At 35.3% G+C, this 24,427-nt stretch overlaps 1 pseudogene; it reads left to right on the top strand.

Annotated features, from left to right (window-relative positions):
• Nucleotides 1-10,007: 10,007 nt before the first annotated feature.
• On the top strand, nt 10,008-16,037 carry LOC128314268 (glutamate receptor ionotropic, NMDA 2B-like; annotated as a pseudogene).
• The last annotated feature ends 8,390 nt before the right edge of the window (nt 16,038-24,427 follow it).

Here is a 24,427-nt window from a genome sequence, read left to right as displayed (position 1 = left end):
TAAAACAAATTAAAGTATAGAAAATATATAATGCTAAAATTACTTCCCCAAATTATTGAATCTATACTACTGCTAACCTTTAAGGGAGCAACTTTGCTAGATATAAAGAAAGATGTTGCATAATGATAAAATGATCAATCCACCAGGAAAATAAAATAATCCTAAGTCTGTATTCATCTAAACAATGATTGATTAAATTACTGCATTAACAGTGGGAACTTCTTAACGTGCATTTTTAGTAACTTATAGAATCATAAGAAAAAATGAGAGAGAAAAAGAAAATACTTGAATTAAACTCCAAGTACATCTGGCCTAATTGACATGTATAGAACAGGTTACATATTCTTTGCAATCTTAAATGTACTTAGTTTTATGAAAATTAACCATATGCTGAGTCCTAAATCAAATCAACATATATCTAGATAACACATGGATTAGAGAAGAAATTACAATGAAAATATTGTTAGTGTATTAAAATTAAACATATTAGTGTGCTTGGGTGAGTCAGTCAAGTAAGGGTCTGATTCTTAGTCTCAATTCTGGGCCTAGATCTCAGTGTCCTGAGTTCAAGCCTTGTGCTTGGAATGAATTCTAGTTTAAAAAAGATTAATATCTTATCATTAAGATCATCATCAGCTGAAGCTGATCTTGGAATGAAATTTGTATGTTAAATATGTAACTTAAAAAGAATAAAAATTCAAAATGAAAGATCTAAGTATACAAGTCAAGAATTTAAGAGAGAAAAAAATATTTAAGCCTAAAGGAAATAGGAGAGAATAAAGTAGGAAAAAAAAGGAAAAGTTAATGGCATTCGGAATCACTTTGTATTAGAGAAAATCAAAATGGATAAAAGTTAATTATTTTAAAAAGTAATAAAATTGATAAACTCCTAGAAATACCAATCAAAGCAAGACAATAGCATCTTCAAATTATCAAAATTAACAATGTGATATCATCAGAAATTCAGCATATATTAAAATATAATGAAAGGATTTAAATTTTAAAATGTAAAAAGTGCAACAATTCCTAGAAAAAACAATTTATTGAGACTGATAGAAGAAAAATGAATAAAATGAGTACTCCTCTGTCTGTTAAAGGAATTATTCATGAATTAAAATTTTCCCAAAAGAAACTCTGGGATTGTGGGACTCCACTAGTGATTATTACTAAATATTTAAGGAAGAACTAATTCCAAGCTTACACTAATTATGTCCTATCATTAGTAAGTGGAAACAGTTTTCAGCATATTTTAATTATGATTCTAAAACTTGATAAGAGCATTACAAGAAAAGAAAGTACAGATCAATAACATTCATAAACCTAGATGCAGAAGCTTAAACTAAAATTAGCAAAACACATTTAGCACTATGTAGACACTACTTTATGACCAAGAAGATTATCCCAGGAATTAAAGATTGATTTGACATTCAAAGGGCAAAATCTGGTATATCGATAAAGTAAATAGAAAAACTGCATCATTAGACATTAGATACCCAATTTCTCTTTAATTTTATTTGTTTTTTTCCTACTTCTGTTATCTTCCTTTGTGATTCTAGAACCAGAATGATCTTAAATTACCTATGCAATACAATAATTAGACAACATTTTTGTCTAATATTGTTTAAATAGCACCAATGATTTAAAAAAATAATTTTTACATTTATATATTTTTGATAGAGCACAAGTGGGGGAGGGGGAGAGAGAGAAGGAGACACAGAATCCAAAGCAGGCTCCAGGCTCCGAGCTGTCAGCACAGAGCCCAACAAGGGGCTCAAACTCACAAACCGGGGGATCATGACCTGAGCCAAAATGGACACTTAACCGACTGAGCCACCCAGGCACCCCAAATAGCACCAATGATTTTACGCGTAGATTAAAAATGAAACACACAAGACACAGAAGATCTGACTCAACACTAAATTTAGGTACCTGTTTACTGGAAACAACAGCATGCACAGCATCTACACGGCAGAAATTTCATGACTCACAGGTACATCTTTTGATTTTGTAGAAATTCTACACTTACGATGCATAACCAATAGAGAAGAATCAGAGTGGACATGAGCCAGTTCAGGGAAGCCTTCACTAAATCCTCTCAGGCCTTATAAACAGCTAGACCCATGACCTCTCAGATAGACATCACTCACTAGTTACATAGCTTACTTGGGTATACAGGACTTACGACCATTCTTGGGGGTAGTTGCAAATCATCAATGCTGGTTACTCATTTTTTTATAAACCTCAATAAGAAGGTAGTGTTTGTTTCAGTAATAGTCCTCAGCTATATTAGCATTTATATTGGACCTGGTAAAAGAAAAATCCTACGATTTCTTTTGAATTCATATCTCCAAGAGAATTGACCAAGGAGCAAATCCTCCTGGTATACCAGAAGCTACAAGAAAGTCACAAAGCCATATATTAGATCTGTTAATCCTTCAGTTCACCAAAAATGCATTCTTTTATCATTATAAGAACCTCTGCATCTAAAGGAAATATAGGTCAATGAGCTCTCTTGCTAAATTTTTTACAAATATTCACATTTAAAAGAGTATTTCATTTATTAGATATGATCTGTTAAAAAAAGATGAATTAAAGAAAATTATTTCCTACTTTAAACTGCCCTCATGAAGACAGTACCTCAGTCTAGATATGCTGTGTAGGGGGTGCCTGGGTGGCTCATTCAGTTGAGTGGCCGACTTCAGCTCAGGTCATGATCTCCTGATCCGTGAGTCTGTGAGTTCAAGCACCGCGTCACGCTCTGCACTGACTGCTCAGAGCCTGGAGCCTGCTTCGAGTTCTGTGTCTCCCTCTCTCTCTGCACTTCCCCCATTCTCTCTCTCTCTATCAAAAGTAAATAAACATTAAACAAAATTAGATATACTGTGTAAACTCACTTTTGTCCATTGTCTTATGAAGATCACAAGTGGATGTTAGCCTGTGTCCAAAAAAAAAAAAAAAAAAAAAAAAAAAAAGAAGCAAATGCCAAGGCATTTGACCTTTGACTACTAATGCATAGGTAATGTATTTAGCTTAAAAATCAAAATGACTCAATTAAAAAATGTTTTATTCTTACTCATACATAAGATAAAAAAACAAATTTCACACGTTTCGAATTTTAATTAATAAAGGTCTATTTATAAATTAAAAAAAATACTTCCAAGGAGGCCTGATAAATTTAAGAATTTATTAGCAATTGTATAATAAGCCCTATTATTCAGAAATTTATAATCATAAAAATTCACTTAAGGCAGAGTTTAGCCTTAAGGGAAGTTATTATTTCTACATATTATTCTGATATATAATGTGATTATTTTTAAAAAGAGAGCAGGAAGCTTCCAAGAGATAAAGAGTGATGGAAAGAAGGAAAGCAATATTATTTTATATGTTTAACATTTTAAACAAAAGTGGTGTACTGGTAAGCATAGTATTTTTAAGGAAATTTAGAGGCTGCTCCAGATATCTATTATTGTGCAACAAACTATGCTAAAATATTATCTCAAACAACAAAATTTTATTATATCGCAATATTAGGGGACAGGAACACTGGTATGACTCAGCTGATATGATTCAGTTCCTGTGGTAGATATTTAGAGTGCTATGATAGTGAATAAGTTCCCTTCATGGCCTTCAGCAGGTTCTTATACTAATCTGAAGGGTCCAGGTAGCTTCATTCACATATCTGGTGCCTTGGCAGGGCTGGCTGGAAGCATGAACTCAGCCAAAACCCCTCTCTTTCCATGCAGTCTCTAGCATCTCCTTGTGATCTCTGTAATATGGTAGCCACACAACTTTGAAGGCAGATCAGGGCTCTTTGAATAAACATTTCAAGGGGCCCAGGGAAAGGATTCAAGACTCCCTTTTGACCCAGCCTTGGAAGTTCATAAACTCACACTCACATATTCTCTTGGTCAGGCAAGTCACAAAGGCCAGTCTATTCAGGGAAAGAATATTAGACTGGTCTATATCAGAGGAATAGCAAATAATTTTGGCCATCTTTAATCTTCAACAGAGACCTTTTATTTTATCAATATAATTTTAAATAACATCAGATCAGACATCATGATTGTTTATTCTGATCTTTTTAATTCATTGGCTTTATGACATACAATTTTGAATATTTTTCTCTATATAATGAAATGTCTGGATTAGGTATTTGTAAGATATCTTTGTAATTTTAATAATGTATCATTAACTCACATTATTTTCATTTAATAAAATAAATTTATAGATTTTTAATTCTCACTTTTTCACAATCTCAATATGGTTTATTATAATTTAATCTACAATTATTCTAGGAGACAAGTAGAATCTTAAAAGTTTCAAGAATTGTTAAGGGTTTGGAATTTTACCTTGCTTGAAAACTAATGAGTTTTCAGTTCTCAGTTTCATAGGTAGAAGACAAGAGAATTCTGGGTCAGAGACAAAAGACTTATTCAGTAATGGTACAGCCGGCAGCATAAGCTTCATATTCATATTAGTTGCTCTTGCTCCTCAGGTCCCATGGAACTATGCAGGTGGGCCAAGGTGAATGCTATGCACAGAGAATGTGTCACAGCTAAGGACCTTGTGCTCAGCAACCCTCTAAACTTAATGAGGAGGCTGGTAGCAAACCTGTCCAAAATTTCTCCCAAAAGAAACATTATATTTATTATCTATTATTCTGAAACAAATAAGGAAAAGCTATCTCTGTCTTCCAAGAGATATATTATACAAATATTCTTGAAAATACAGTCAATAGTAGTAATAATAAAAGTTGTTAATGCCTTTGCTGAGGTGTGCAAAGACATGAGAGTCCTATGGAGAACTGTCCCCCCATAGTAAGAGTATAAAAAGATCATCATGATAACTTGGCAGAAAAGAAGGATATCAGAAGATACAGCCTCTTCTTATTGTTACAAAATACAACTCAACCTAACATGTTATCATTTATAGAAATCAAACTATACTTTCCAGGTTGATGGCATGGAAGTAATGGAATATAAAAATATTTAACATTTTGATGATTCTTAAATGTTTATAAAATGAAAACAATAAAGAAATAATCTGTGAAATAATTGGAGATCTCATACATAGAAATACAACCACTTATTCATAAAATATTATATAGCACACTTGTATTTAATTAAATATTCATTTCAGCAATATTAATGCATATCCCACAGATGTGATATTCAATAACTTCATATTATTTCAGTAAATTTATCATTAGGGTATAGTAAAGGGGAAGCTAATATTAAGGGATGGATCATTTGCTTGATCTCTCTGTTCAGTATATTTCCATCAATATATTTTAAGGAAAACCATTTCACATTCATCTCAAGAGATAGTTTCTCCTTTAAAATGCTAAAACTTGGGGGCACCTGGGTAACTCAGTCGGTTGAGCATCCAACTTTGGCTCAGGTCATGATCTCATGGTTCGTGGATTCAAGCCCCACATCAGGCTCTGTGCCAACAGCTCAGAGACTGGAGCCTGCTTCAGATTCTGTGTCTCCCTCTCTCTCTCTGCCTCTCCCCCACTCATGCTCTGTCTCTCCAAAAATAAATAAATGTTAAAAAATTGAATATCTATTAAAAAATAAAAAATAAATAAATGCTAAAACTTGGGTGTCTGGGTGGCTTGGTTGAGCATCTGACTCTTGATTTTGACTCAGGTCATGATCCCTGGTTTGTGAGATTGAGCCCTGCGTTAAGCGCACACACATTGAGTCCACACTAAGCATGGAGCCTGCCTAACATTCGGTCTTTCTCTGTCTTTCCCCCTCTTTCTCTCTCTCTCTCAAATAAATAAAAAATAAAAAAAGAAATGCTAAAATGTGACAAGCATTGAGAATAAAAATGAACTGTTCAGTTATTAAGGGAATTATTAGGGAAATGCAAATCAAAATTACAGTGAGACATTACCTCACACCTGTTAGAATGGCTATTATCAAAAAGACAGGAGTTAACAAGTCTTGGAGAGGATTTGGAGAAAAGGGAACCCTCCTATACTGTTGGTGGGAATGTACATTGGTGTAACTACTATGAAAACCAGTATGGATGTTCCTCAAAAAATTGAAAATAGAGGGGTGCCTGGTTGGCTCAGTCAGTAGAGCATGTAACCCTTGATTTTGGGGTCATGAGTTCAAGCCCCATGTTGGGTCTAGAGCTTACTCAAAGAAAATATTAATAGAACTACCATATGATATAGTTGCTGGTATTATCTAAAGAATATGAAAACACTAATTTAAAAAGATATATAGGAGTGCTTTGGTGGCTTAGTTGGTTAAGCATCTAACTCTTGATTTCAGCTCAGGTCATGGTCTCACAATTATGAGACTGAGCCCTGCATCAGGCTGACACTGACAGTATGGAGACTGCTTGGGATTCTCTCTCTAACTGTCTCTCTGCCTCTCCCTCACTCTCTCTCTCTCAAAATAAAGAAATAAACATTAAAAAAAAGATATAAACCTTCATGTTTATTGCAATATTTTTTACAAAGCCAAGACATGGAAGCAACCTAAGTGTCCATCAGTAAATGAATGGATAAAAAAGATGTGATATAGAGGTACCTGAGTGGTTCAGTCAGTTGAGTATTTGACTCTTTTTTTTTTTTAATTTTTAATGTTTGTTTATTTTTGAGTGAGAGACAGAGAGACAGAGAAAGAGCAGGGGAGGGACAGAGAGACACACAGAATCCAAAGCAGACTTCTGGCTCCACACTGTCCTCACAGAGCCCGATGTGGGGCTTGAGCTCATGAACCCTGAAATCATGACCTGAGCTGAAGTTGGACACTTAACTGACTGAGCCACTCTGGTGTCCCTCAACTCTTGATTTTGCCTCAGGCCATGATCCCAGGGTTGTGGGATCAAGCCCCTCATCAGACTCCATGATGAACATGAAGCCTGCTTAATATTCTCTCTCTCCCTCTCCCTGAGCCCCTCTCCCTGGCTCATGCTCTCTGTCTTTCCAAAATAAATAAAATAAAATAAAATAAAATAAAATAAAATAAAATAAAATAAAATAAAGCCAAGATATGGAAGCAATCTAAGTGCCCATCAATGGATGAATGGATACAGAAGATATATATATATATATATATATATATATATATATATATATATATATATACACACACATACATACATACATATGTGTGTATATATATGTATATATATGTATATATATATGTTCTATATGATATAAAGAACATATTTGTAATTTGTGAAAATATTAATCATTCTCAATTCTAGAATCAGATCTTTGAAGCCACAGAGCTATTCACAAATATTGTCACTAAAATTACACATATTTATAATTCATGATTCATGAATCATATTTGTATGATTCATGAATATTACTAGCTATAACAAATAATGAAGTCTTGCTATTTGCAACAATATGGTTGGAACTTGAGGATATTATGCTAAATGAAATCATTCAGAAGGAGAAAGACAAATAATGTATGATTTCACTCATATGTGGAATCTAAAAAAACAAAAACAAAGCATACATACAGAGAATAGATTGGTGGTTAACCAGAAGGAAGGGGATTGGGGGTTGAGCAAGATGGGTGAAGGGGTTCAATTGTAGGGTGATTGATGGTAACTAGATTTTGAGGGGTGATCACTGTGCTGTGTATGCAAATGTCAAATTATAATGTTGTGCACCTGAAACTTACAATAAATATAAGAAATAAAATATTCCATATATCTAGACTGCAACTCAGTCTAGATGTGGCAGCTTGGTGCATTGACTTAAGCACCTGTATTGAGTCTTATATATGCTATTGTAATAAACATACCGATTCCAGAGTGCTCAAAGAAAATCCTACTATACCTTATGCAGCCATGTATATTTTTGTAAAACTGTGTGTTTAATAATATAATTATTACTGTCAAATATGTATAGAATGGATATTTTTGTAATGGTGATTGCCAGAATAAATCACTTTATTTTTAAGAGAAGAAATGGGTTCAAATGTAACTTATTTCTTCATATGTGGTTAATTACCTTGATTCAAAGAATAAAATGTTTTTTGTAGAACCACAATAAAACTGTAAGAATTGCAAGTGAAAAACCTCAAAGTTAATAAAATACCTCAAATCTGAATTATAAATATGTTCATTTTTAGTGACAATATTTGTGAATAACTGTGGCTTCAAAGACCTGATTCTAGAATTGAGAATGATTAATATTTTCACAAATTTTAAATATGTTCTATATGGGTAATCATATCTTTCTTCTAAGTATGTTCTATATGGTGAATCAAATTTGTACTTATTGGCCATATCTACCCTTTGCAACTATTATAAAGCTAAAATGTGAAAAATTTTGTAATTCTATCTGAAACATAGTTCTTAAAAGTCTCATAAGTTCTGAGCATAGAAGTATTTCTTTCATTAATGGGATAATGCTTTCCTGAAGCAGAAAAATGGAGTTATCATACCAAATTCTCATAATTTTCCCGAAATATCTACTAGGTTTGTTTTTTTTTTTTCAAACTAGAAGGCAGTGAAGGCAGTTGGTCAGTAAAAGATGTGCTTGTTCTCTAAAAGTGTAGCTCTAAATTTAAAGTTTCCTATCAAAGCAAAGATTGTTTTCACATTACTCCTTATTTCAAGAACTATTTTATTAAGTGATGGTTTGCTACAAACTAAACGAATTTCAATATATAAGAAACAGTATATTACTAAAGTTAATTCTATCTGTTCCTCAATGTTTTTTTCTTTTCTTTTCTTTTTAATTGCTTACTGAAATGCATAATGACCTAAAGACCCCTCCAGGAACATGACACCGTATGCATTAAAAGTTAAAATACTGTTCTTTACTCTTGCTGAAGTTTTCCAGATCCTAGAATTAACTGGTCTCCAGTTTAAGGGATTCTCTAATTAGCTGTCTCAACAATTTGGAGTGATCATCCTAGGATTAAGGAACATTTGTTTGGAGTCGGTGATTTGCATTTCATATAATTTGATCACATTTCAATTACACTGCATTGCTCTCATTCACATGATTCATTTGATCTGGGTAGTGGTGCAGTGAAGGTGAAGATAGGTAGTCAGGAGGAATTTTCATTTACAACAGCGCCTACCCATCCTAGGATGTGCATTAAGGTTCAGTCACAGCCAGATGAACAAAGAGCAGAACAACTTCAAGACTGAATAAATTGAAGCCTTTGTCATTCTTTAAACAATGCAGTAATGATGTCTTTGCTTCATGATGTGCTTATTTCTTGGATGGCTACACTCAGGATATCTTACAAAATTCCTAAGTACAATCAAACCACAGTGTTAGGTCTGATTGTGAGATTTGATATTTACTAGAGATTAAATGCTAATTATTATTATTGCCATCCTCCCCCCCCCAAAAAAAAGGTCTGAGTTGTAGGGTCTTGGCTATTAACATCTGCTATGTGAATGAATATATTTTTTCCAGAGTCTGAAATTTTTATTTTGTTGAATACACTGAAAATATAAAAATTACATCTTAAAGCCTGAAATCATTCTTGTTACTAAATTGAAAGTTGGAGGGTTATGCAATTACATTTCATGGTATAATGTTTTCAATCTGGTAAATTCACATAAGCCATTACACTTCTTTAAGTATCTTAAGAAGTATTGACCAAGATGGCTGCATGAACAACGGACTGGAGCAGTCACACAGAGTCCGAAGCTAGAAGGGCTGTCTGCTTTGGGTTTCATGCTCAGTGATCTTCACCTTGGAAATTTTAATAATTCTACCTTTGATGATTTTGTTTTATTTTGTCCTGTGAATGAAGCCCAATGGAGCAACACTTAGAACATCAAGCCTGAGCTTCCTCATTGACTCCTTGCGAAGGGTTTCAGATGCGCACTTACCCCTCTCCTAGCTATCTGCCTCCCTTGGATTCTTCCCCAAGATTTTTTCTCACAACTGTTGTTGCCTGTGTCTATATTGGGGATCTAAGCACAGGTGTACGAATGGGAGGGATGGGCTTGAATTGCAGGTGCCCAGCACTGGTTGTCCACACGTAGAGACTATCAGCACCATGCAGCATTCAGTGGGCAACTCAGCAGAAGAGTCCCTCTTGCTCACCTGTAAGCCATTAAGTCCAGATGGGAAGCTGCGATCTCTGGGTTCATCTGGCCACAGTGAGTTGGGCAACAGACCAGAGGAAACGAGGCAAAACCTGCAGTGACCTCCCTGCCCTCTGGACATGACAGTCTGGGTCTGGAGGCTCGTGGGAAGGGGAACTTGGCAGTTGGTGAGCCACATGCCTGTTCCGAGTGGTTCCCTGTCCATCATATCTCTGTGGGCCTACACTCACTCTGCAAGTATTCCTTTGTCCAAGGGAGATAGTATTAAATAGCATTGCGCGCGCGCACACACACACGCACGCACACACACACGCGCGCGCGCGCGCGCGCGCACACACACACACACACACACACACACACACACAATGTCAGAAACAGACCGGAAAAAAGAAGGCAGGAAAAACTTGTATTTTTTAAGTACATTTTTTAATGGCATATTTTTTTATACTTTTTGAACAAGAGGCATGCATTTTCCTTTTGCATTGGGCCGTGAAAATTATGTAGACAGTATTTGGTTGACACTTTTTATGAAGGTAAAAAAAAAAAAAAAAAAAAAAAAGCTGCTTTCCAAACTGCCAGCTATTGATTTGCTAGACTTTATTCATGTAATCCTAATAGGAAACAAAACTGTACCATATACATTTGCATAATATATAATCACTTATTTATTTTTAGATACATTCTTTTTTTAAGTGTATTTATTTTTGAGAGAGAGAGAGACAGAGACAGAGACAGAGAACAGGGGAAGGGCAGAGAGAGAGGAAGAGAGAGAATTCCAAGCAGGACTCCACACTGTCAGCACAGACCCCCACGTGGGGCTCGAACCCATGAACCAGGAGATTATGACCTGAGTCATAACCAAGACTCAGACACTTAACTGACTGAGCCACCCAGGTGCCCCTACATTCACTTTTATTTGTGATGGGGGTAGGAGAGTAGGTTGGGAGGGAAATTAGGGAAAGAACTAAAGAAAGCAATTCTGTAGTCATTCCTTGAATGAGAAACTAAAATAAAATGGCAACTCCAGCTACCACAAGCTTTCAAATAGATGCCTCTATTTAAGCAAAAGTAAACGTACGAAATACATTATTTCATTCACTTAAAAATGAGTATCTGCTTGTTAGATAGAATCTTTTAGCACAGCAACCGGATCCTTAATTAATGTGAACATCACAGTCTCACACTACTAATTCAGGAAAAAAAAAATCATCTCAGCATTTCTCAAAGAATGATTCTTGGCTTATTAAATGACTTTGTTATAATTCCTCCTTCTATTATATTTGAGGCGACAGAATGCACCCAAATTTCCCTCCTTGCTCCGAACTCCAGGCTCTGTGACAAACATATTTGAGAGTTTACAGAGGGGATCTTTCCTTTGCACTGAAGTTTTCCATTGGAAACTTTCTATCTAAAACTAGAAAAGAACATCTTCTACAAAACAAATGCACACATTAGTCTCCTTATCTAGCACTCTATTAAATAAAGAGGTGTAACATTTTGCTATGGAATAACAATTTTAATTATATTGCATGTTTTAAAATCCCAGCTGAATATAATATAATTTTACTAGCTCATTTCTCCTGAGGCATCAATATCATTTATCACTCCTACTGCCATCTGGCATGTCTGAACCATCATGATCAGCAGTTTATGTGGAAATTAAAGCATTCAATGGGTCTCTCTTCAATAATACTCTGAGGTCAGGGACAATATTGCTAGCGGCAGTGAAGATGCATTTTTATCGCACACTTGAGAGGCATCCATCTGACATATTTTATAGCTTTCTAGGTTAAGACTAGCCAAGCTTTTTCTTATTTGCACTGACCCGACATGGGGGTCATTCTGTATAATAACTATCTAAGAATCATTCAGAGTAGTTCCCTCTCTGCTATTGTGCTTATAAAGCTACATTCAGCTAAAAGCTTAAGAGCAGCAATAAAAGTCCTCTCTCTTTCTCTCCATATATATATAATATATATAACAAATTATACATGTTTACACTATGCTATATATGGTTTGTTATATATTTATATTTTTATTTGGTGTATCTGTCAATCAATTGATTTCTTTTTATTCCCTGTTAAAGAGTATAGAAGAAGGAATATAAAAACCATGGGGCTATTTAATGTATTAGTCCTCTCAGGGACAAATATTAACCTTTTTTCAGTAAAATAGAAAATAAAATTATGTCTTCAACAAACATATCATCACAATGTTATTTGGTGGTATTGTCAAAAATTCCTTACAGTTTGAGTTTCAATTTGAATTTCTACAACTGGGAATGTAAGGGACATTTGTTATGCCATAAATTTATTTCCAGAGTTACTGAGCTTCTCAGGATGGTGAGTTACCTGACTTAAAAAGGACAATGTCCTTGTGGTGAAATTGTCTAGTGTTTGTAAAATGTTACAGTACAGAGATTTTCAAGATTGGAAGAGACTGTTTCTTTTCCATAAGGAAGGTTGGGACTTAAGAAAAAGTAAAACACAAATTTAGACTAATAAAAAAAAAACAAACAGCAATGATGTTTTTTTCCAGAAATGAATAATTGTGAAAGTGAGAAGAAAACACACAAATCTCTTCTTTTGGTTATTTACCCTCAGTCTTCTGGTTTCCATTCCTTATGTTTGGTATCACCACAAAACATACGCACTTGCATGCACACACACACACACACACACGCACACACAGAGTACATACATATACATACATACAGCACACTAGTCCCAGCCATAATACACAGAACAGACTAAGACAGAAATGTTGCGATAACCAATACAGGATTTCCCTGGAAACAACACCCACCTGTGAGTGAGAGCAGTGAACATACTATTGTAGATTATAATAGTAGTAAAACTTCAGGAAGGAAACAAGTGCTTTGAAAATATTGAGGAAGAGGGAAAGATATTTTCTTTATGTACTAATGCTTATTCCAAAAAACATAAATCACAAAGATTTTCTATTTTTTAAAAAATGTATAGTTTTACATTTTACATTTAGATCTATATTCTTTTTTATGTAACTCTTATATGAGGCTTAAGATGTCATTCAAGATTTTTTTGTTTGTTTGATTGGTTTTGGTTTCGTTTGTCCTTTTAATTTTAGTTGCTCTAACATATTTTCTTGAAAATACTGTTCTTCCTTTACTGAATTGATTTGATGATTTTGTATTTTCAGAGTTTTTATCATGAACAAGCATCAAATTTTGCCAAATGCTTTTTCTTTTTTAATTGCTATGTGATCATTGACTTTTCTTCCTATTCTATTGATATAGTGGATTATTCTGATTAGTTGTGGATACTGATCAAGCTTTGAATTCTGGAACAAAGTCAAATTGGCTCCCAATTATTTTTCTTTTTTGTATAATGTTGGAATTGGTTTTATAATATTTTGCTGAAGATTTTTAAAGCTGTGATTTGATCATAAAGGACATAGGTGAGTAGTTCTGTTGTTGTTATTTGTACTGTATCTATCTGGTTTTTGTATCAGGATAATGCTGGTGTCATAAAATGCGTTGTGAAATGTAGCCTATTTTTCTATTTTATGGAAAAAATTGTAGAATTGGTGATAACTTTTCTGTAAATATTTGTTAGAATTCACCAGTAAAACCATCTGATACTAGAGATTTCCTTTATGGAAGGATTTAGTTACTAATCCAAATACTTTAATGAATTTAAGACTCTTCAGATTTATGTTGGATAAGTTGTATTAGTTTATGGTTTAAAAAAATTGCTTGCAATGTTGTCTAGTTTTTGTGTGTAGCTTTGTATAGCATTCCCTTATTACCCTTTCAATGTCTGCATGGTCTATAGAGATACTCCTCTTTCATCCTTGGTATTGGGAATTCGCTTTTTCTCTTTTATCAGTATCAATTTTATTGATCACTTCAAAGAACCAGCTTTCAGTTTGATGGACTTTCTCCATTGATAATCTGTTTTTAGTTTCATTGATTTCTGTTCTAAAATAAGATAATATCCTTTCCTCTGCTTACTTTTGATTTATTTTGTTCTTTTTCTAGTTTATTAAAGTGGAAGCTTAGATTATTGAGTTGAGACCTTGTTTTTCTAATATAAGCATGTAGTGCTATAAATTTCCCTCTAATTCTTGCTTTCACTTAGTCCCCCAGGTATTGATATTTTGTGTTTTCATTAATATTTAGTTCAATATGTACATATTTTATTATCCTTGAGACTTCCTTTTGACCTATGAATATTTATAAGTGTGTTGTTTAATATCTAAGAGTTTGAAGATTTTCCCATTATGTTTCTGTCATTTATTTTCAGAAACATATTGGTGTGGTGTCAGTTATTTATAATTAGTTGACTAATTAATATTATGGCTCATTATATAGTCTATCTTGGTATATGTCCCATGCAGTCTTGAAAAGAATGCATACTATCCTGATGTTCAATGGAGTGTTTTTATAAATGTCACTTATAATCCAGGGGCTGATGATATTTTTCAGCTTTTCTGTATCTTTGTGGAATATTTGTCTAGTGGTTTTATTATTAATAAATAAAGGGAGTGGAAGACCCTAACTATAACTATGGATATATCTGCTTTTTCTTCCTAGTCTCAGTTTTTACTTCATGTTTTTGCTTAAATTACTATAGTTTGCTGCATAACGTTAAAGATTGTTATATCTTTCTGGTGAGCTGAATCTTTTATTAATATCCCATGTCCTTTATTGTCAGTAATTTCCTTTGAAGTATACATTATCTAATATCAATATAGCCACTCCTACTTTTTTATTAGTATTTTCATTGCATATATTTTTAATAGTTTATCCTTTTACCTTAATTTTTTTAACGTTCACTTATTTTTGAGACAGAGAGAGAGAGAGAGAGAGGGACAGGGTGCAAGCAGGGGAGGGGCAGAGAAAGAGAGAGACACAGAACCAAAGCAGGCTCCAGGCTCCAAGATTTTAGCACAGTACCCGATGTGGGGCTCAAATTCACGAACTATGAGATCATGACCTGAGCTGAAATTGGAGGCTTAACCAACTGAGCCACCTAGGGTGCCCCTGGACTTTTAACTTTAATGACCTGAAGTCAAGCTCCTATAGCCATCATATAAGTAAATCAAGGTTTTTACTCTATTCTGCTAATGTCTATATTTTCATCATTGTGCTGAGACTATTTAAAGTCAACGTAATTATTGATGGAGGATAGCTGTGCAGTGTTGTGGATCATCTATCTGCCCATCTGCCCTCTCCTTTCAGCTGAATCCTTCATATTCTTCCTGTTTGCCCCATCAGTTGAACAGCATGCTTCTGTAATGCTCAACATCATGGAAGAGTATGACTGATACATCTTTTCTATCGTCACCACCTACTTCTCTGGCTACCAGGGTTTTGTAAACAAGACTTGTAGCACCATGAAGAACAGCTTAATAGGCTGAGAGTTAGAGAAAGTCCTCCTGCTGGACATGTCCCTGGATGATAAAAATTCTAAGATCTAGAGCCATCTCAGGAAACTTCAAAATCCCATCAGTCTTCTTTATTGAACTAAAGAAGAAACCACCTACATCTTTGAAGTAGCTAACCCAACAGTGCTGACTGGCTATGGCTACACATGGATTGTGCCTAGTCTGGTGACCAGGGATACAGACACAGTGCCCTTGGAGTTACCCACTGGGCTCAGCTCTGTGTCCTATGATGAATGGGACTAGGCCTCCCTGCCGGAGGGAGGGATGGATGATTATTACCTTTCTCACCACTGCTGCTTCCAACATACTATCTGAACACAGCTTCATCCCTGAGCCCAAAAAACAGTTGTTACAAAATGTATGAGAAGAGAACCTACTAGTCCAACATGCTAAATAGGTATGTGATCAATGTCACTTTTGAGGGAAGAAATCTGTTCTTCAGTGAAGTTGGCTACCAGATGCTCCTAAAACTGGTGATGATCCTTCTGAACAAGGAGAGGAAGTGGGAGGGCATTTGGCAGTTGTCAAGCAAAATAGATGGATTAGGGATATAAAATCTTGCAACATGTTAAAGGAAATCAAAACAAAACCTTGGTTTTGGTCTCTGAGCTGGGACGTAAGAGTGCTAATACATTGAGAACACACGAGAAACCATTTTTCAAATTTGCACCTTCATCTGCTTGTTACTTTGGTTTAACCACCAGATTATCTTCTTTATGCATTACCATTTTTATTGGTTATGGTGCTGTCTGAATCATGACTTTGTTCTAATGGAAGAGTATACATGTGTAATATAACATAACTTGGTGAAGAAATCAAATCAGTGGTACAATTCAGAAGTTGTATCCAACACAGTATACTGGGGAGATCTATGAAACCTAATTTACAAGCACACAGGTTTGAATGTACCATGATTAGAAGCTAGCCATGCAAGGCTCTTCTCAGGATCTGTCCGACTGCTGGCTGATCACAGTGTCTGACTCTATCATTAGAAACTAATTTCTGTGGGTACCTGACTACCTACATTCAATTCTTAGCTCCTCTGCTCACAAACTTGTCTACTTAGGACCCTGGACAAGTTTCTTAACTACTCTATGCCTCAAATTTCCTCATCTATAAAATGGGAAAAAAATAATAGTACCACAATCACAGGGGTGTTATGAGGACTAAATATATTAATATTTGTAAAGGACTTAAGAAGGTGCCTGGCACTTAGTAAACACTTAATAGGTATTTACTTTTATTGTCATCCCTGAGTCCCACTTAAATACAGATGTTCCTGAGAATAATGTCAGCTTTTGTAATAACGAGCTGTTAGCACTCGTGTTTCCCTTGTATGTTCTTCAGGTCATTTGTTCCTTGAGACACTGCTGAAAATGGTTCTGTAGGTAAATAAGGTTGGAGGGGTGCTACCTCCTATTTCTCATTCTGAGAGATTCCCAGAACATATTAACATTTGAAAGTTTAGATAGGTCGTATCTATAGCAAAGGATCATCTTTAATTTGATTCAATCTAGTAGTTCCCAAATTTATTTTATTATGAGACCCCTTTGTTCGTGAAATTCATATTCTGTAAAACATGTTGGGAAACACTGATTTATGGCAATTTCTATAGACTCTCTGAGCCAGGTGGCTGAGAACAAGCTTCTAGATGTCAGCATGGCTCTGACTGGAATGGAACCAAACTGTATATTTCTAGAAAGAAGAACCAGGAAAAGAGACCAGAGATAAGTTTCTTGAAAGTCACAATCTTGTCAGAGAACCCTGGACACGTAGTTTTGTGAATGCTTACCTGTGACACAGCATATGTGGCTCAGATAGTGGAAACCCAGGGCCTTATTCTTAAAATCGAAAGACCTCAATCCATCATGTAGTTCCTTATATCAGGGCACAGCCATCAGACTTAGATTATTCCTTGTGTTCTTGATTAAAGTTGCCTTCCCTGTACTGAGTTATCATTTGTTCAAAATAGTTTTCTTCTGCACTCCTGCTTCTTCACCCCAATCAAGCTGCTTTTCACTGCTGCTATAGAGACATAATCATTTCAGAAGTGTTCTGGGACCGCATGTATAACAGGCACATCTGTATACCTCCAGAAAAGGAGTTATTAATAACTGAAGCTTCACATATGAATCAGAGATGTCCAGCAGGGGTAAGTTTTAACTCATGATTACTGCCTGTAGTATGGGGCATCTCACAACTCTTCTTCCTTAAAGAGATACCCCTTACTAACATTCATTCTGACTTCTCCTTTCGAGGCTTGAATCTGAGTCCTGTGACCCCCACCCCCACCCCCACCCCTTTCTAAAACTAGACACCCTCTTTGGGATTTTGATACCTTCCCTTCTTATCAATACTACCTTTACTGTAGCTATTGAATTTATTCCTCCTTATATGATCCAGGAACCACACAATATTTATATTTTTTAATGGGCTTCCCTGTTCTTGGTGGACTCCTTTATCCATTCAGATCAGCCCTGGACATGGCTGTGAGAATGAGCTTTCTAAGGGACAACTTTGATTATGTTCTATTTCTGCCCAAATATTGCTCAAAACTTCTGTGGTTTATGCATTGGGTCCAAACTTTATTCTTGCATTCAAGGCTCTCATCTGCCTTCTTAGACCCGTCTTCTCTCCTTTGCTGTTTCCTATCTCAGAATCAAGCTACATTGGGCTCTCTCTGTTCTAAGATGTTCCCCTGTACATCTTGCTTCCTGTATAGCATGCCATGATGTGTGCTTTTTTTCTGGAATGGATTGTCCAATTACACAAGTCCTAACCACCCTTTGAAACACAATGAAAATGTTACTGTGTCACAGTCTTCTTCCCTGATCTTTGACATATAATCTTTCACATTCCCTGTCCTGGGTAGCATCTGTCCCTACCTCTGTTATAGCACAGCCTGTGCTAAAGTTGTGTGTATGCATGCTTCTAAAGAGCAGAGGCTGTCTTTATATTGTCGTGTCCTCCGAGCAACCTGGAAGAGTGTGTTGTGTACAGCACTTCAAAAAGTATGTGTTGAATGAATGAAAACCATTACATAATACACGAGTCTAAAATCTATCATTAAGAATCCAAGTTTATGTTATTGCCTTTGGTGTAATACCTCTGTTTGGGGGGCAGAGGGGAGATAAAATCTTTACCTAGATTGATTTTTCATAGATCATACTGTAAATGTATAAAGGGGGTTGCTATTTAAAGAAATTCTGTGGTTAATGGTTTTGTAAAGCATTTTGGGAGGGACAGGGATCATAGAATATAACATTTCCATACTGGCTTGGTTCAATCATGGAACATTGCTGAAGAGATGTCTTTATTCTCCATTGAGTTCACACATCCAGGAGGCTCTCCGGTGTAGAACCACTTAGCGCTCACTTGTGAGCAGGGAGGGGTGGCAGCAGCTAGGCACAGCTCGAAAGTATGTCTAGGATGTGCTGAAATTGTGTTGTGGGAAGTTATACTTTTTTTTCCCACTGTTACCCCAGCCCCCAAGACCCTTCTGTCTTCTCAGGATTTCTAATTCCACTCTAAAAGGGCCCATGTGGTCCAGGGAAGATTTAGTGTATGTGGACTCCAGAGAGGCAGGTACCAGGGCAAATATTCTACAATGAGGAGATGGACACTAAGATAAATGGGGAAGGAATTGGAATTCTGGGGAAAATGTGGGCTGAAAGACAGGGCCCACAGTTTCCAGTCACACCCCTAACTAGCTATATGACCTGCTCTTTTCACTTTTCTGGCTCTTTCTTTCCTCATGTCTAAAATCATGGCATAAGAGTAAGAAGACTTCTAGGTTCCTTTTTGGCTCTAGCTTCTGGGATTACAAATTTCATGGTGTAAATAAATGCTTGGAATGGGATTGGGGTGGGAGGTGAAGCATACAAAAAGAACCTGAATTTGTTTCTAAGTACAGTAGTTCCCAGGGAATATTTGTCATTCTTGTCATTTAGATAAATATAATCTCCTCAGAAGGCCTTCCTTGGTGACTCAAACTAAAGTAGTCACCCAGTCACTCTATCAAAACAGTTAATTTAAATTTTCTTCAGTACACTTTTTTTTAAAATTCAAGTTAACATACAGTGTAGTCTTGGCTTCAGGAGTAGAACCCAGAGATTCATCTCTTTCATATGACACCCAGTGCTCATACCAAAAGGTGCTTTCCTCGATACCCATCACCCATTTAACCCATCCTCCCACATACCTACCCTCTAGAAATCCTCAGTTTAGTCTCTGTATTTAAGGGTCTCTTATTGTTTGCCTCCCTCTGTTCTTTCATCTTATTTTTCCTTCCCTTCCCCTATGTTCATCTATTGTGTTTCTCAAATTCCACATATGAATGAAATCATATGATATCTGTCTTTTTATGACTGACTTAGTTCACTTAGCATAATACACTCTAGTTTCATCCATGTTGTTGCAAATGGCAAGATTTCATTCTTTTTCACCACCAAGTAGTATTTCATTATATATGTGAGAGATATATATATATATGTGTTTGTGTGTGTGTGTGTGTGTGTGTGTATGTGTATATATATATATATGTATAAATATATGTATATATGTGTATATGGATAAAGAAGATGTGATGTATATATATATGTATATCTAATATCTATATATCTATCTCTCTATATATCTCTATATCTGTATATCTCTATATCTATATCTATATCTATATCTATATATAGATAGATATATTTATCCATTTTTCTCTGATGGTTTCCTTATTTGCCAAATTGTTCATTGCCTGTCTCTTCACACCAGGACAGACACTTCCTGGGAGCAATATCTTATTCACCTCTATAATTCTTAACACTTAAGAAAAGTGCCTGGCTCAGAGTTTCCATCAAAAGATACCTGTCAAATAATGAAGGATCTGTATGCTTAGGAGAGTTAGTATTGACCAGCCATTTAACTCCTATCTGAAACTCTCCCATATAGACAGAGTGGTTTACTGAAGAGAGAATGAGAGCAGGCACTTTCTCCACCATTGGCGTGAGCAGGCTACATGCCAGCAAAGGTCTGGGTGGTGGTGGTGGGGCAGGAGACAGTCTTCAGGGAGGCCCAACCTCACTGTGTTGCTAGGCCTTATAGTTTTCAACAAGGAGTCCCAGGTTAATGAAGGCTCATTCAGAAGCTGGTGTGACCCATGTTATGGTGCTTCACAATATCCTCATGTTTTCAAAAGTAGTCTCAATGTTACTATCTTATAAATCTAGCTCCTTCCAAAAGACCTGAAGTCAAGGCAGTATAACCTGTGGGACTGAGCATGGTTTTGGAAATCAGAAAGAGCTGAGGTACATGCCTCACACTGCCATTATCAGCAGTGTAAACCAAGTGACAATATTACCTGAGTCCATTTCCCCTTTGTAAAATAAGGTTTTACTTAAGGCTGTTGTAAAGAGTAAAGGAGATTTTATAGTAAAACACCAGTTAATAGTGACTGAAACGTAGCCAGTACTCAACAAATATCAAATGGTGCCCCCCCTTTCTAAGTAATCTTTGCACACAGTAAAAAGTCAAATGGTACAGAAGAGTACCCAGTAAAAACAAAGCCCTCTTATCTGTGACCCTCAGTTCCCCCAGACCCCTCCCCAGAGAAATCATTGTTTCCAATGTCTTTTGTATTTTCTCTGAAAATACTCCAGGCATATAAAAATTATATATATATTTTTAAAAAGTAAATTATATATTTTAAATATAAATTTATAAATATATAAATATAAAATTATATATATATTTTAAAAGTAAATTATATTTTTAATAAGTAAAATTAATGTAATTATTAATATCTTTCAACTTAAGTCTGCCATTTTATTGTTTTCTTTCTGTTTCTTCTCTTTGTTTCTGAATCTTCTTTCCCTTTTTTCTGTGGGTTTTACAATTCTACATTTATCTAGACATAGTGCCATTGAGTATCACATTTTAAAGGCTTTTAATTGTTGTTCTAGGAATTATAATTTGTGTCCTTCTGCCAGCATCATCATTTTATCATTGTAAGTGGAATGTAAATATCTTAACACCCTTTCGTTCCTACCACTGACCTAGTCTGGGAGAATCACCACCTCATTACATTACTTCAGGTACAGAAAGAGGAAAGGACTGTCTTCACGGGAAACTCAGAAAGGACTGTCACTTCCTTACCGAAGGGTTGAGATGAAAGTCAGAGCTCTGCCAATGGACTGACTCTGCTGCTGTAGCCCATATTGGGGTGGAGGAGGTTCATGGTTTTTTCCATGGTGTTGACTGGAATAGACATGGGTAAAAGTCTTCTGCCATGCTAGGCTGCCAATTTCCCAGTCTTTGGTTAGAGAGAGATTTGGGGGGTGGGACTCTTTTTTTTGTCTGTATCCATTGGCATTCATAAAATGTGGGTCTACACAGATCAGGATGTATATATGAGGCTGTAAGACAGACAAACAAAAACCAAGGGAACTCACCTTCAGGTTGTCCCTTAAGCCTCAAGGTCACTAGCCAGTCTGTTTCATTTTCTTATTCTTTTCATAGTTCTCTGTTGGCTAATTTTGTATTTCACCCTAAATTTTTGTTGAGATTGGCTGGAGGAATAAAATGGGATGCACTCCATTTTGTCTGAAACATTTGTTTATCATTCACACTATAATCTTAATCTTTAAATGTCCCATATTTGCAAGAAAATCATCATGGAATTAAAATTGATAGACAGCTGATATTAGGTCAAATGAAGGTAAGATATGGACTATTCAAGCATAGCATTTTCAAAAGATTCCTAGATAAGAAATTTTTTTAAATAAAAGTAAAAATAAAACTGCTTTTTTTAATGTTTATTTTATTTTTTGAGAAAGAGAGCACAAGTGGGAAGGGTCAGAGAAAGGGGGGAACAGAAGATCTGAAGCAAGCTCTTCACTGAGAGCAGCAAGCTCAATGTAGGGGTGTAACTCAGGAACCGTGAGGTCATGACCTGAGCTGAAGATGGACACTCAACTGAATGAGCCACCTAGGTGCCACTTAAAACTGCTTTTTAAATAGCAATAATGAATCTCCAAGAGTGTGATTTGTGATAATGATGGAGCTTATCCATATCAGAGTATCAGTAGTTGGAGGTAAGTTGGGAGTATGGGATAATAGGAAAATAAAAGAAACAAACAGCAACAATGACAATAAAAAAAAATAATAACTCAAGAGATTTTGCTAGACTTCTCCAGGAAGTATCCTCTCTCTTTTGAGAATCATTTATGAGACTGAAAATCAAATAAAAACTAAAATGGTTAATGTGTTGATCAAAATGTTTGATGACAGTATAGCCAGATGGTTAGTGAATTGCTAATTCAACTAAACTATATGGATATTAAAAAATACAACAAGTTTATTGAACTAAAATATAACCTTACAGGATGTAGAAAGGTTATATAAAATGAACTGTTGAGGTACCTATGTGATTATTGTAAGATTTTTCCATTAAGGACTTGTTAAAAAGAAATTAAAAGAAAGAAAATAATAATTGTATTCATTGTTTTAAAAAAGACACATATGCCCTTAAAATTAACCAAAAGCTTCCTACCTGTTAGTATTTTTCCTGTTCATGTAAGGAACTGAGATATGAAAAACATTAGGATCAACAAAAATTAAATCAGCTAATAAATAGTAGCCTATGTAGTTTGGCTTCGAAATTCAATCTATCAATTATTTACTGCACTGCCTCTCTGTGGTTAAATGTATGTGCCTGTAGTTGTACTGATGGGGGTGAAAAGCAGTTTTAAGATTGTCAAGCAAAATCGTGTTGTTTTAGCCAAAGACCAACATCGATATAGATTTTATTATAAATACATATTTTTTTAATGTGTATTTCTTTTGAGAGACAGGACACACTCACATGAGCAGGGAAGGGGCAGAGAGAGACAGAAAGAGGAAGAGATAATCCCAAGCAGGGTCCTCACTATCAGCACAGAGACTAATGCAGGACTTGATCTCATGATCTTGAGATCATGACGTGAGCTGAAATCAAGAATCAGATGCTCAACCAACTGAACCACCTGGCAACCCTTATTATAAATGCATACTTTATTTATTAGAAGTATTATATCACATGTAAATATTATAAGGTTATAAGATATTTCCAATCAATCAAACATCCACCATAGGTCATAGATAATCTACAATACTATATAACTGATAAGATATCCATTAAGATAATTGAATTATATGAAAACATCAAGTACAAAAACCAAAATGATCAAAAAAATGTAAGAGCATCTAGTAAATGGTAGACTCACCACCTCAGATAGAAATAAATCAGTAATTGCAAGGTGGAGAAAAACCTAAAATTACTCTAGATGTTTTTATGTGAACTAGATTACACTGTGATGTTATAGATCTATCCATGGATCTGTACAAAGCTTTAAAAGGTCTTTAGGATCATTAGAATATATCGTTACAAAAGAGTTATAAGATATTGTTGGGGAGCTGCTTGTTTCTTTGTGTTTATGACTATTTACAACATAATATTGGAATTGGAGCTCAAAAGAGAACTTTTCCCCTTAAGACATATTAAAAATTCCAAATTTTATTTGGATTTGTTATACTGTTTACTTTAATATACATTAGTGGATTACGTATATAAAAAGTGATGGGCTGCCTGGTGGCTCAGTTGGTTAAGCGTCAGATTCTTGATTTTGTCTCAGGTCATGATCTCATGGTTCCTCGGATAGAGCCCCACATCAGGCTCTGTGCTGACAGTGCAAAGCCAGCTTGTGATTCTCTCTCCCTCTCTCTGTCCCTCCCCTGCACATTCTCTCTGTCTCTGTCTAAAAATAAATAAAGCATTACAGAATAATAAATAAAAATTGATACAGGCTTGAAATTTGAGCAAATCAGAATAGAATTTAGAATGATTAATGCTAGAAATATTGACAAGAAATTTTAAAGGAAATCATTTGTATTTGGCAATTTAACACTAAGCATTTCT

The sequence above is a fragment of the Acinonyx jubatus genome, chromosome B1 (assembly GCF_027475565.1).
Source record: "Acinonyx jubatus isolate Ajub_Pintada_27869175 chromosome B1, VMU_Ajub_asm_v1.0, whole genome shotgun sequence".
Taxonomy (NCBI): domain Eukaryota; kingdom Metazoa; phylum Chordata; class Mammalia; order Carnivora; family Felidae; genus Acinonyx; species Acinonyx jubatus.
This window is presented reverse-complemented; position numbering and strand designations above follow the sequence as displayed.